General features: G+C 51.2%; 1 protein-coding gene across 8 annotated transcripts in view; it reads left to right on the forward strand.

Moving 5' to 3' along the window:
• Window positions 1-253: 253 nt before the first annotated feature.
• Window positions 254-15,165, forward strand: part of Shank2 (SH3 and multiple ankyrin repeat domains 2) — a 443,257-nt gene continuing 428,345 nt past the window's right edge. For 7 of the 8 annotated variants that reach the window (XM_075972896.1, XM_075972898.1, XM_075972899.1 and 4 more), the window contains exon 1: window positions 1,368-1,434. The gene's annotated coding sequence lies outside the window, so the exon portion shown is untranslated. Of the gene's footprint in view, window positions 321-1,367; window positions 1,435-15,165 lie in introns of those variants that run through there. The other variant, XM_075972893.1, reaches the window with a different exon arrangement.

Genomic DNA, 15,165 nt, shown 5'->3' on the forward strand with positions numbered 1-15,165 from the left:
GGGGCGCCCGGCGTCTCCCTGGGTTGCTACAACAGACCCCACACTCCGCGCCAAGGCGGCCGCCGCGAGACCGGGACAGGTGCGGCAGGGGCGGGTCGCCCTCGAGAGGTCCCCTCCCCCACGCTGCCGGCGCCCGCGGTCGCATTTCGCCCCCGGAGCCCCAGGTTGCCCGTGGCGCAGGACGGGGCGGGGCTGCGATCTGCACCCCCAAAACCTTCTGCCCTGCTGGGCACGGTGCCGCTTGATCCTCCCGGGCCGAGTGGGGTTCGCAATCTCAATTCCTCCCCCGGGCTTGGGCCCGCCCCCGGCGCGGGAGCCAGGTGAGACGCACGGGCGGGGAAGAATAGTGGGGTGGCCCTCGGGCACCTAACCGGCTCCTGAGGCATGTGTGTGCCTCTGCATTCCAGAAGCAACCGCGATTGGGTCAGAGCCGCCCCGTACCCATAGAGGCTGAGGATGAGAGCTGGAAAAGAGGGATGCGCGCATGCAGGTGGGGCTTGCGTCTTTTAGGGGACACCCCTCCCCCAAAAACCCCTTCCCCTGGAAAGGGGCCAGTCACAAGAGCTTTTGAAGCGACCTGAGTGCAGAGCTCAGTAGTTCTTTGTCCCCTGAGCCTGTGAACTCTGCTTCTTCCAGCGCTTCTGATTCCTTCATCGGGTTAGCGCAGGTAGATCAGCCTCTGTTCCGTGCCGGTGTCTCCTGTCCTGTAGATCGCCTATTTCCCGGGGTCCTGGGCCATCAAAGCCCAGAAGAGGATCCGCCGCAGGGCCGCCAGGGGGCGCACTGGGCGGGGACCCGCGCCCTGATCTCTCTGTCCCTTGAGACTTCCTGCGCGCGCTCTCTCTCAGACTCTGCCCAGTGCCGGCTTCGCGCACTATTGCCGCGGCAGCAGCTGGCTCCAGGAGGTCGGGGGTCGCACGGAGCCCCCGCCGGGTGCCCGACCCCTACCCGCCACACTCCCAAGTAGGGGTGTGGGGACCCGGCGGGCGCAGGGGAGCGGCCCCCACCTCTATCCGCCGCTGCCCGTGAATTATGCAGGACGCTGGCACCGGTGTTCGAGTTGCTCAAGTTTCCCTGGCAACTTTCGTCCAGGCATCCCTCCTCCGGCGCAGCGGGCAGCTCCACCCGCGCGCCCGGGGCCCCAGGCTCCTTCCCCGGGCAGCCTGGCCGCGCAGCCCTGGGTACCTGGTTACTGTAGGTCTCTGGAAGACGCAGACCCAGACCACGCCCTCGCCCCCTGGACTGGGGCCTCTGAGGAAGCCAAGGTGCGACCCAGTGATATCACCTGGTAAACGTCGTCTTGGGTGAAGAGGGTACATGCAGGACCTGTGCGTGCCGGATTTCGTTGCCAGGATGCTGGGGTCGCGCCGGACCTGGCTTCCCGAGTCCAAGGGTGTGGGGCATCCGTTGGAACTCATCGCTGGGGTGTGTAGGGTGAGTCGCCCTTAACCTCTCCGACTGGTAGTAGAGGGCTAGGGTATCCCGTTGAAACTTGTCTTCCTGGGGAGTACCAGGGTCGTCTTGAAAACTACAGTTGGGGCGCAGAGGGGGTGGCTTCCCTGGAACTCCTCACCGATTTGCAGAAAGTACAAGGGGTTGCAGCATGAAACATTCTAATTGTTCAGCTCCAAGTGAGTGGGGCGCTGCAAGGTTCTGGGTTGGGGTGGAGCGGTGGTGTGCCCAGTGGGCTAGAGACTAATTTTTGATGACTGTGCTTTTAAAGGGGACGTGGGTTGTTCCATCTGAGAAGATACTTTGGGCCCATGAGTTTGGGGGTCTCAGGGGCCTCCCCGATGGCTTATGGATGGCATGCAGGCAGTCCTGGAAGCCTTCAGAGGACATCTGAAAATAGTGGTTTCCGCGTGGAAATTCGAGGTAGTAAATTAGGTAGATGTGTGACCTCTTTTTCGATCTGAAGTTTGAACGTTAATGAGGTCAACCAGCTAATTAAGCTGAGCTCTGGCACGCAAAGACAATTTGGGAAGTTTGGGCTGGAGAATGGCTTGTGACCTCTAACTGGGATTGGACCCTGCACCTTGCTGACCTGGCTAGGGGAGGTTCAGCAGGTGGGTCGACCTCAGCTGCAGGCTCGGCCTTGACACCGGTCCCACTTCAGGTCTGGTACCCTGCAGGCAGATAGTGTGTGGCATGTCCACAGGGGCCCCTGGAGGTGCCTTGGTTGGAAACATTCCAGCCACACGTAGGTGACACCAGGCTGAATCTGGTGGAGACTGGAACCTTCTGTTGCTGCAGTTGAAGTGAGCCGAGAAAGGTCTTGGACATTGATGGATTGGGGGAGAGGAGTGGTAGCCTGGAAAGGAGGGTGGGACCAGGGTCACCGTTGCTTAAAGTGGGTAAGAATAAAGCTGGCTTCATAGTGCCTGGATGTCACAGCTCCCGGGGCGAAGTGTTTTCAAGGAAACGGAACCCATTGCTTGTACCAGGATTTTTCCAAGAAGGAGGAACTAAGTGGCCAAGTGGGCATTTTTTTTGGGCCTCTGTGTCAGGATGTGCAGCGGAAGGTGGCTCCCAGGGATCCTGATCACAGTCCTTGGCAGATGGGGAATCTCTGCCTAGTATTGCAAATGTCTTAAAAAAGCCTTGTTTGTAGTTCAAGATACTTATTCATTTATTTAACCCACCTCAAGGTTGCATGCATAGCTAAGATCTTGGGACAGCTACTTGGTCCAGGCCTGGGGACTGAGGTGCTGTCTAGACCACTGGGTCCTTGGGGTGGGGCACTGAGATGTGAGAGGCTTCAGCTAGACCCTGTGAAGGAGTTGGGCATAGCGTGGGGTTTTATTTTCCCTCGTGAGGAAGAAAGTGTGACAGAAGAACATGCTGGGAGTTGTCCGATCTGTAAGAAATCAACCCTAGAGATGGTGCCTTATAGGAAGCCGGGTCTATGACATAATGAGCTTTGTTTCTTAATACTTAAGAGTCCTAAATGGCAGGGTCCTAGGGTCTCTACAGGCTCCGGGGAGTAATGGGAGCTTGTCCAAATGGCTATGTGTGGGACGGAACTGCTGTGAGAGCCGAGGACCCCTGCAGAAGTCATGCATGGATCTCCAAACAAGGCTATGGCCTCCCTACTGACCCCTTTCCTGATGCTACAGGACTTGTAGCCTCAATGGTTCCTTTTGGTGGCAGGGAAGTCTGGCCATAGCAGCCTGTTCAAATATGCATTTTGACCTCATCAGGAGCCTCACCCATGGCTGTGACCCCCATGGGAGGTAATGTTGAGGAGGCTCATGCATGGTAATTTCGTGACCCTCTTGGTCAGGATAGAAGTGGGGACTTACATACAGGCCTGTCTTTCATCACCTGGGCGCTGGTATGTGGATATGGGAAGAATGTAAACAGATCGAGAGATGGGCTAGGAGCCTGGTATCCCCTCCCTCCTAAACTTGTGACCTTTGGGCTGGGCACAGAAGCTAACCAGCCCACCCGAAAGAGAAGTCTGCCATCTTCTGTGGGGCCGAGACGAGCTGGGCATATTTGGCCCTGTTTTTTCTGTATTTCATTAAAATATGCTGAACAGATCTTATCTAGGGGTCTGATGCTGCGTAGTATCAGGCCTGAAGTTGGATGAAGGTTGCTACTCTTGGGGCTTCTAGGCTAGTGGGGATACATGTGATTGGTTACATGTAGAGGATGGTTCCATGCAACTGCTGGGTGCTATAGAGCACAGAGAGGCCCCTGATTGTCACGAAGGGGACAGAACAAACCACCTAGAGGAATGGGATGGGCAGGGCCTTTGCACAGCTGATGACCACCATACGCATGACCTCGACCCTGGGTGTATCGTGCATTCAGCAGCTGCAGAGCGGGCAGAATGAGCTAGCGTTCTGCACTCTGTCCATTCCTAGGCATCTTCATTATGCCTTTGCTGTTCTCATATCCCAGAACTCCTGGGGAGGACAGGGGGTGGGCTGACTTCTGTTCCCCCTTCCAGGCCAGTAGCCTGAGGCTCTGGAGTGGTGCCACTTGCCCCGGTTCCCACATGTAGTGAATGAGGAGCCTCAATTGTATACCTTGGGTAGCCCCAGGGATCTCAGCCCACATCCTCACACCCTACCAGAGCTAAACACACATCACCCAGCGGGAAGTGCCACCAGAATGTGGCAGAAAATTAGTTGTCTTGTTCCTGTGGTGTGAAATGGAGTTAGTGGGCGAAAGCCGAAGTTTCTGAGCAGACTACTTGATAGGATGTGCATTTTGTCATTGTAAAGCTGCTTCTTGGAGCCATTCGACATGGCTCACGGGGTCCACAGGGGCTCTGGTAGGAACATTGAGGTTGTCTGAGTAACAGGTTGACCCTGATGGGAGCCTTCCTCCTGATCAAGGGGATGTCCTAGTCTTAGCCAGAAAGGGGTGCGGCGTGTTCCTTCTGGTTCCCAGAGCCTACTCAGGGTCAGCAATAGGGTCTCTCTGATGCCTGGTCCTGAGGACAGGCCAGCGGCAACATGCAACATTTCCTGAGAGATTAAGCTCTTAAAAACCTTCAGGAGAAGTGAGGTCCATGGGTTGGAGCAGTAAGCAGAGAGCTCTCCGATTGGCTGCCAGATGTCTCCTCTAAGCAGAGGACTAACACAGAGGGATGCTGTCTAAAATCCGCAGCACTTGGGTGTGCTTGCCCTGGCCCAGTCCCTGGTCTCAGTGGGGCTTTGGGGTTGACAGGCACAGACTCCCAGACTGGGTCTGTAGTACCACATGATGAACTACAGGGGTGCTTGGTCTGTGGATTCCAGATGGGCTGCAGGGGTGCAGGAGGGCTCCTGTCCTCTTTCTGCTGCTGAGCACCGTGGGATTCTGCCTATAGAAGTTCCACGAATCCACTTGGAGAAGCTTCAAGTTTTGAGCAGGGAAGATGGATGGAGCAAGTCCCGAGATGCTTAGCTTAGAAGCCTCCAACTGGGAGACCCTCCCTCTCCAGATGCATCCATTAGGGATATAATTTTTGCACACTTACAGTGGCCCTGCTGGGCTGGAGCCAGGCCCCTCTAAAAAGCATTTCTCCCCTTCTCTTCTTTCCTCTCTAAAAGCATCACTTTTAAACCTAGATATTGTGTCTACCCATTTCCGGACTGTTTTCTTTTCAGGCATTCCTACACCTGGCAAAGCTAGAGCAAATCGCATGGTAAACCTGTTAAAGCCTGCTCACATTCTGCTGTTAACCCCTGGTTAGACTTCTCACGCGCTTGTGAGTCTATCGAAATCCTCCTAGGTTTGCGTGTTTTCATTGGATGCCGGTTTGTCTTTAGTGTTGTAGTTATTGATAATTGGGAATGATTGTTGGCTAACTTTTTTATAGCACTGGAGTAAATTACCATAGACCACCGTGGCTCGATCCCCACTCTACTGAGACAAATGGATGAGATGGACGAGATGGTTTTTTTTTTTTTTTTTGAGACAGGATTTCTCTGTGTATCTTTGGAGCCTGTCTTGGCACTCCATCTGTAGACCAGGCTGGCCTCGAACTCACAGAGATCTGCCTGCCTTTGCCTCCTGAGTGCTGCTGGGATTAAAGACATGCACCACCACGGCCCAGCTTCAAATGGATGAGTTTTATGGAGCTACTGGTGTTCCTTAAAAAGCTGGAAGGTGCTGGGGCTTTGCACTTAGGTCCTTGATGGCGCTGAGCAAGTGTTTCACTGATCCTAGCTCCTCCATCACTTGAGGATTCTAGGTGGGTTCCCTCTCACTGAGCCATGCCCCAGCCCCTCACTAGGGATTCTAGGCTGGTGCTCTCCCACTGAGCTACACCCTCTTTTCATTGGGGGATTCTAGACTGGCACTCTCCCACTGAGTCATGTCATTATCCCATTACTGGGGGATTCTAGGCAGGTGCTCTCCCATTGAACCATGCCTAAGCCCCTAACTGGGAATTATAGCAATCACTCTCCCATGGAGTCACGTCTCCAGCCCTGTTCCCTTTATTCTTTATATGGCTGTTTCCTCCCAAGAATTTTCATCCAATGTAATATGTTTTGTGCTCCCGGGTCTTTTATTAATTAACCTAGCAACTCCTCAGCAAGAAAAAAAAGTATATAAATGGATGTTTTAAAGATTTCCTATGACCTTAGTCACAGTCTGTGAAAGTCACTTGTAGATTGAGACAACAGGACCGTGTCTGCTGATCACGGCAGACCGGGTCCTGTTAAGATATGACGGGTATTTAGACATGGAGAGGAAGAGGAATCCACTGTGAGTGGCAGTGTGCTCTCCTGAGAAGGTTGTGGGCAGTGTGGTGTTTCGATGAGGACTGCCACTGAATCAGCCCTTTGGTGTCCAGAGGTCCCTACCTGGGTATGATGCTTCCCCAATGGGCCAGGAATGTCTTTCATAGTGGAGTCCTTTGGGAAAGGGCTATGGGAAAGAGCTACCCCAATGGACTTTCTCTACATGAGCTATTTCTGGAAGGACTTTGTGTCCCCATAGACTAGAAGTCACCGTCTAAATTTCCAAGATTTTTAAAAAGTGCACAGGGTATGTGTGTATGTGTGCACGTGTGCGTGTGTGCACACATGTGTGAATATGTGTAGGGAGATCAGAAGTCATTATCAGGTGTCATCCTTAGGATACTGTTCACCTCTGGTCTGTCATTGACCTGGAGCTCACCAAGGGAGCTAGACTGTCTGGTCACTGAGTCCCAGTGATCCTCCTGTCTGTGCCTCCCCAGTGCTAGGATTACACGCATGCTCCATGCATCTTAACATGACTTTTTGGGATCAAACGAAGGGTCTCATGCTTGCAAGTGCTTTACAGGCTGAGTGAGACGTCTCCCCAGCCCCCAAGTTGGCAAAATGCATTTTACCTGCATCAAGGTTTATCTGGGTAAGGTGATACCTGGGTAAAGGCAGCAACAGAGTGTCTAACTAGTGAGCTTTGCACATGCGTAATCTCTTGGCCTGGAGTTCACTATTACCTTGGGGATTCCAAGGCATCCTGCTCCCAACTTTGCGGGTTGAGGAATAGCCCGAATTTTGGACACAGAACTTGTGCTTGTGCTGTCTAGCCTGAAAGTTGGCTTGTGAGTTTGGAGCCTTAGCTTTGCGGGGAGTCCAATCCCTGGCCACTTCTGTGGGGGGAGGGATGCCCTGAGAGGAGCACAGGGGGCTGCCCCCGTGGTTCCCCAGACCACACACTACCTGGGTGCTCTCATTAGGAGCTCCCCGCCTCAATAACAGATGTCACTCCTCCCTTAGCTGTGACAGATTTCTCTGTGTGTCACCCCCAAACCTTCTCAAGTCCCAGCAGTGACGCCTGGCAAGCTATCAGGATCTGCCCCCCATCTATCTACTGCACCTGGCATCAGGTCCCTGGGGATGAAGTGTCCCATTGCTGGGCATCCTGATTCCAGACTTCATCTCTCTCAAATGTCACTCAGCAATAAGAAGTCAGCAAACCCTCTGGCCTGTTCTTCCAGCCAACCTGCCACCATCTTCATGAGATCAGCTATGCCAGCTTGTGAGCGTCCATCAGGATGGGGCTTGTGAACTGTTGATGTTCCTGCTTAGGAATGTCTTAGGGTTTCTATTGCTGTGAAGAGGCACCCTGACCACAGCAACGCTTATAAAGGAAAACGTTTAATTGGGGCTGGCTCGCAGTTCAGAGGTTCAGTCCATTATTGTCATGGCAGGAGACATGGCAGCACGCAGGCAGACATGGTGCTGGAGAGGTAGCTCAGAGTTCTACACCTGGATCAGAGACAGCAGGAAGAGAGAGTGACACTGGGCCTGCCTTCATCTTCTGAAACCCTAGCTCACCCCCATTGACACACTTCTTCCAACAAAGCCACACCTACTCCAAAAAGGCCACACATCTCAATAGTGCCGCTCATTATGAGCCCGTGGGGGCCATTTTCATTCAAGCCACCAGAGGGTGTGAGGGTCACTGGACCCTTGCTTGAATCTGGTCACTCCTCCCAGCCAGTTCTGCTCAGATTGCATGTGCCGTGGTGTCTCAGGGAGGAGCTAGAGTATGTAGGCTAGGAAAGGCTAAGGGAAAGAGGTCTTCATCTGCGCTTCTGTGGGGAAGTCACCATCCCTGCTGGGTGAAGGCTTCCCAGTGTGGCCACCCTGAGGTTCCCCACGCTCCCACCATTAATCCTTCTGCATGCTGTGTAAGGGAGCCCAGTAAGCTCACTGGTTCCTTGGGGGTGAACTTGGATGGCCTCGAACTTTAGTTTGTCATTAGGACCTTGAGAATGTGGACATTCTTTACGTCTTCCCCGAAGAAAGGGATTTAAACAGCACTTGCCGTTAGAGGCTTTGGAGATCCAGCAGCTGGACACTCTGGGCCTGGGAATGATGGGTTTCCCCGCAGGAGGCACAGACCTTATGCAACTCAGGTTGGCATTTCCAGGATGTTTGCTGAAGCTGGGTGCAGGAGGCCATGGGGGTGAGTGGCCATGGGTACATAGTGAATTTTCTATTGAAAACAAACACAGAGAGGGACATTCCTGAAGTCCTAGCAAGGCAGGATTGCTGTTAATAATTCTCTACACACAAGGACAGATGTCTCACGCCTGTTTCTGGAGCTCCTTGAGGGAAGAGGTGGTAACCCCGCCATTCCTGGAACTCAGGGACAGCCCATTGTCAAAGCAACAGAAAACACCTACCTCTTGTTTATTCCGAGTCTTTGGGGAATGTCTCAGCCTCCTGGCTCTATGGGTCATGCTGGGTGGCTGTGGGTTTTCTGCCTGGCCAGGGCTGTACCCTCCTCTTGTCTGCTCCGGTCCTTTTGAGATGACCTGCTTTTGACAAGGTTTGGGGGATGTAGGAGAGACTGTAGGTGAAGGGGTTGAGATGTGTATGTCAAAGCACCAGGCCACTTAACCCTGAGGCTGCAACACGTATAATGGCTTCCAGTCTGGCTTCAGTAATGGAGACCAACTTCCTGTGGCTGCAGCTTCATCCTTAGCTCAGTTTGGGCAGGGGTGGCTGTGGCCCTGTATTAGTTACGTCTCTCGCTGCTGTGACAAACGCAGGACAGAAACAACTAAAGAAAGGAAGGGTTTGCTCTGGCTCCCAGTCTGAGGATGCTGTCCACCATGGCCTGGAAGTCATGGTGGCAAGAGTGTGGGGCAGCTGGTCACATTGCATCCATAGCCAGGAATCAGGCAGATGAACACTGGCGCTCATCTTTCTCGTTTTTGTTCTCTGTGGGACCCGAGCCCACGGAATGGTGCTGCCCACACTCAGGGTGGGTCCTCCCATCTCCGTTAAGGAACTGAAACTCTCTCGCAGGCATGCTAGGCGATTGTAGATCCCGTCAAGCTGAGAGACAACATTAGCCATCACGGACCTGGTTTCACAGGGTGCTGCCCTCGCTCCACCTGCTCTTTAGAACAGCCAGGGTTATCTCAGGTCAAAAGAGTCCTCCCGGTTGTCTCCATCCATTTCTCTCTCTTTCTTGGACCTTCACAGTGGCCTTACTGGGAAAGTAGTCGTGATATTGTGTGGGGAGCTCTTGGTCGTTCAGTGCCGCATCATCCTCATCCCAGCCCTGAGAACACAGTTTCCATGACACCCTCCCTCTTCTGGGGGAAAGAGATAGAGGCAGAAAATACTGAGTCTGATTAAGGTCATATGGCTGAGATGGGACCAGGCAGTCACCCCCATCATGAGGAGCCTTTGTCACTACATTTCCTGGGAGAATGCTGGCTTGTTTTCCTGTTTCTGATTGGAGGGAAATGTTGTGATTCTCAAACGTGGGGCCAAGACACTTAGGGTCTCAGGGCTCCTGTGACCTCTTACACCAGGATTCAGGAACCCAGAGAGTGTTGTGTGTCTGTCTACTGATAGTGCTGTCAAGGTGGGAAGAGGACTGGGAGTATGACCCAGGGATAGAGCACTTGCTTAGCACGGGCAAGGCCTGAGTTAAATTCCCACCACTGGAAAAAGAGAGGGGGTTGTGGATGCGGGCTGGCAGTACAGTGCGGGCACAGCCCTGGATTCCATCCTTGGCCTCGTCAAAAAGTTAAAAAGGAAATTGTAAAAGAAAACTTTAAGTATGCATTCATATATTTTTAACATTAGTATTAAAGTTATTAGCTTTTAACTTAAAAATTTCCCACAATACAGTAATTCTGAACAAGTAAAATCTACTTCTTTAATTTTTTTTTACATTTTATTTTAATTAATTAAGTGTGTGCGTGCATGAATGTACACATATGGCGGTCTGAGGACAACCTGCTGGAGTTGGGGTTTGCATTTCACCATGTAGGTCCTGGGATCAAACTCAGGTTATTCTGCTTGGTGACAAGTTCCCTTTACACTCTGAGCCATCTTGTGGTCTCAACACAACTGTCATGGTTTTGTTGTCAACTTGACATATCTGTGAAGAAGCAACTTTGATCCAGGAATTGCTTCCATCAGATTGGCCTGTGTGCAAATCTGTAGGACATTTTTGATTAAAGATTGATGTGGGAGGGCTACACCCTCTGTGGGAGATGCCACCCCTGGGCACGTGATTCAGGGCTACTTAAAGCAAAACAGATGGCATTTAATCCCAGCACTTGGGAAGTCTGAGGCAATGTGGGTTTCTAAGTTTGAGTCCAGTTTGGTCTACAGAGAGAGTTCTTGGACAGCCAGGGCTACAAAGAGAAGCCCTATGTTGGAAAAACAAAACAAAAAGAGCAAGCAAGTTGAGCAAGTTAAGCAAGTCAGGAGGAGCAAGCCTGTAAGCAGCATTCCCCACCAGCCTTGCTTCAGTTCCTGCGTTCAGGTTCCTGCCTTGTTGAGTTCCTGCATTCACTTCCCTTCACAATGAACTGTGAGCTGTAAGCTAAATAAACCTTTTCATCTCCAAGTTGCTTTCAATCAGTTTTTGTGTCACAGCTACAGGGGGCAAACTAGAACACCAAGTATTTTCCAAAATAAAAGCAATGCTTAGAAGAACATCAATCCAGACTGTTTCTGCAAAGCTTCTGTACGGCCTGACTGTGCAGACAGAGCTGCTGTCTTGGTCTCACTCATGCAGCCTCTGGCACAGTCCACTGTACATGGAGCATGAGACGATTATTAAATTAATTACATCTTAATATTATTGCGAACATGATTTGAAAGGGCCATGGGGAGCCTTTAGTGTTTCCTGGATCACACACTGAGAATCACGGGAGTGAGCTGCTCAGCCTCCAGAGCAGGACCTAAATTTGAGAGTCAGGTTTGCCATGTGGGAGTTGTAACAGTAAATGCCTCTTTTCTTGCCATTTGAGATGTATTTGAAATTTGTTTTGAGGCTCTAGATGGTTACCAAGGGTCCTCATCTGGAGGAAAGGCTTCAGAATCTAGGATTGTAGAGGCAGGCAGGGCCACCTTCCAGGCTGTGGAACGGAGGAGGCTGGATAGTGCCTTTGAGGTCTAGAAGGTGCAAGCAGAACAGTTGACCAGTTTTCAAAGAGAGACAAGCTGGATGTCAAAAAATTTCGTCCATTGGCATGGGGGTGCTGACTAGGCAACATTTACCCCTCTTTCCAGGTTCCAATGACAAACCAAAGTTCAGTTCCACCAAAGTTTACCCTGGGGACCAACGAACTTATAGCCCTTACTTACAGGAGCCCAGAGGACCCTAACACAGCCACATGGCAAGGTCTATATGCAGCGTGGATGGTGGCTTCTGAATGGCTACAGATGGCGACATAGATGGAGCCTCTTTCCTAGTCTTTCCAGTGCCTATCCTCTGGCCCTTTCCAGAAGCCTTGAGGCCATGTGTAATTTAGGGCAGAGTTGCATACAACTGTTGGGAAGTGTGGCTGGATACTCCGGTGAGGGTCCCACAAGCCTCCCTATCTCCTCCCTGATAGGGAATGCCAACAGTCACGTCCAGCCGTCATGACTTTTCTTGCCAAGACAGCTGAGCTCATGAGGATGACAGCTATTTGGTTTGGAGGGCATTGATGTCCAGCAGTGGACAAGTGGGAACAGGATCTCAGCGAGGTCTCTGCAGGTGTTGACTGCCAGAAAGAGGATTGGTTGAAGAAGTTTTCCTGGAGCTGTGTGACATGGGCTGGAGCAGTGACAAGATGGGCAGGGATCAGGGACTCTGCCTTGTGAGACTGTCCAGGCAGGGGTACCGTTAGTGTGCACTGCCTGGAGTGGGGAAAGAACTAGAACGGGAAGGGAGTGGAATGTGGGCCTGCCGTGCACCGTTGCTCAAACCTGGGTGTGGGTTAGGGGAGGAGGTGCCTGAATCCATCCACCCACCAGTGGGGTTGGGTGGAGTGCGAGACTGTCTTCTCTTTTGAAAAGATTTTCGTTTTTACGTATATATGTGTGGGTATGTGAACGTGTGTGTGTGTGTGTGTGTGTGTGTGTGTGTGTGTGAACCTGTGGAGGTCAGAGGAGAGTATCAGATCTCCTGGAGCTATAGTTATAGGTGGTTGTGAGCATCTGATGTGGATGTTGGGTACCAAACTTGGGTCCTCTGCAAAAGCAAGTAGGCATTTGTAAGAGCTGAGCCATCTCTCCAGCCCCATGATTTTCTCCTTTAGATTTATTTGCTGTATTTTATGTGATGAGCACTTGTCTGCATGTATGTATGTATGTATGTATGTATGTATGTATGTATGTGTACCGTATGTGCCTGGGGAGGGCATAAGAGGTCATCAGATCCCCTGGAACTAGAGTCATGGACGGTTGTGAGTCACCATGTGGGTGCTGGGAACTGAATCTTGGTCTCTGGAAGGGTGGCAAGTGCTCTTAACTGCTGAGTTATCTCTCTGGTCATGGGACTTTTTTCTCAAAAGCGTAACCATATTGTAAATTCTGTGGCCACATGCTTGTATATGACCGAAACTTAAGTAAAATAGCTAACGACAGTTTATTTAAGCTGGTAAAATAAATTGCGTTCAACAATTTAACTTCTCTCTGATGTGGTTTTCGACCATTGTGACAGTTCATATCTCCTGCTGTGCACCCTTGAGTCATCTTTGGCCTCCTAAGGCTCGTCCTGCAGTTAGACAGGGCTTCCCTCCTCCACTGCAGCACGGCAGAGCCATTTCTCACCCGTGAGTTTCATTCTTGGTGTGGTGCTCTTGGCTTTTAGTTTCCCTTCAGTTCGGAGAGCTCCCTTAAGGAGTTCCCTAAAGAAAGGACAAGCCTTTCTTGTAGGTCAGAGGTAAAAAACTCCTACAAACTTTTTCTTGTTGGGGAAAATCTTCGTCTCCTTTTCACCCGTGAAGGACAGTTTTGCTGGGTATAGCTGGTGAAAATCTGGTGAGTCCTATGAGCCTTCCTTGTCTATGAGGAGTTACTTTTATCTTTCCACCTTCAAAATTCTCTCCTTGTTTGATTTTGACCAAAGACCTTAAAAGAAACCATGGCCCAAACCAATCCAAAGAAACTAAAAAGAATGTGGAAGAGAATGCATCCAAAGAAACCCCATGGAGGCCCATGGCAGTCAAACTGAGTTCGTGTATTCTAGCATGACGGAAGGGAAATCGTTTCACAGGGACAAAGAAGCTAGGCAATTCCGTCAATAGCGCTGGAGACAGCAAAGTTGTTTTTGGATATCTGCCGGGGAATTGTCATTTGCAAGGACCTGCAGGACAAAGGCAGCATTGTAGAAGATAGTCCCTGGGAGGCTAGTGGAAGAGAGAACATCCCATGATGCTTGGGGCACAGGTGGAAGAGCTTCCTTATTGAGACTGACTGTGAGATTGCCAGAAGGGAACCATAAAGAGAGTCCCTAGAGGCCTTGGCTCTGTAGCCTTCCATACCCTGCCTCTCCTGTTCTGAAGCCTGTGACCAAGAAAGGACAAAGAGCATCACTATTCTTTCCTGTAAGACAGGCGACCAGAAGTGCTTGCATGCTAAGATTAGTCTAGGGAAGACACAGGTAGGATTAGCTGTCTCAGAGGCTTCACCCAAGTGCTTGATGATGAGGCCCTGGTGAGAGTGTGGTTATCAACAATTAAGTCTGTGGCTCGTGGGTTTGTTTGAGACCTCCCTCACCTGGCTTTGGTCATAATCTAACTTTGTTCTTCTGCTGGGTCTGGGCTGAGCACATCCTGGACAGCTGTTATAAATGGGCGGGGGGGGGGGAATGGAAGGCTATCTTTGAGGAAAGGAGGAGAGGAATATGGGGGACAGACATGGAATATGGAAAAATATTGCAGGCTGATTGCTGTCACCCCATGTGAGGGAGGAACACAAAGTGAGGACCAGGGATGTCACAGGGCAGGTGCCTCCCTAGAGGAGGGGCAGTCCAGCTTAGTTGAATGTCCTCAGAAATCCAGGGTGGTCCTTGGGGATAACTGAGTACTGATAAGTTTAGAGTTGACATCATGGCTGAAGCCGGGACATTCCCTGTCCACACACTTCTTTGGATACTGGCCATGCGCACTGAGACAATGGGCACGGGTGGTAACAGGCATACTGATGGAATGGGCATTTGTTGAATGAATAAGTTATTCACAATACACCAGAAATCCCATCGTTCATAGCTGCAGAAGACCGGTTCTGTGCCTGGCTCTGTATGCTGTGTCATTTGGCTGCCACCAGCCACTGGAACTTTCTGTGTTCTAACCGGAATCTTGGCAATGCAGTAACAGGAAACAGGGCACAGTGGGTGTGTGAGCCTCAAGGTCATGCCTTCCTAAGTCAGTGTGTAGTTTCTGTGGTAGATGAGGTTTGTCCCAGGTTGGACCCTGTGACGCTTGTTGCCAGTCCAGGCTCTTCGGGGCCTCATCTGTCTTTCCAGACCAGCCTCTTCTCACCCCTGCGCTCCGTAATGGGAAGAATGCTCCAGCCAATTGCAGCAGCTGCAGGGAAGGCCCTGCACTGCCTGGGAGGCGTGTCCTGCACTTCCTCCTCCATCTATAGGCGACGGCCACTAAGCCATTTCTCCCTCTCCACGAGTTTAATTTTAAAATGTGATGATAAATGTTGCTGTTTTCTTAATTTCACTATCAGATTGCATGGAGATCTGATAAGGAGTGGGAGGGGGGGCTCAGTGGTTAAGAGCACTGGCTGCTCTTTCAGGGGCCCTAGGATTGGTTCCTAGCACCTGTCTCGATTTATAGCCATTTGTAACTTCATTTTCAAGGCAGCTCTCTCCCTCTTCTGGCCTCTGACGTCACTGCACACATGTGCTACACAGACATACATACAGGCACACACCCAGACACATAAAGTAAAAATAAATAAATCTTAAAAAGAA

The sequence above is a fragment of the Microtus pennsylvanicus genome, chromosome 5, assembly GCF_037038515.1.
Source record: "Microtus pennsylvanicus isolate mMicPen1 chromosome 5, mMicPen1.hap1, whole genome shotgun sequence".
Lineage (NCBI taxonomy): Eukaryota > Metazoa > Chordata > Mammalia > Rodentia > Cricetidae > Microtus > Microtus pennsylvanicus.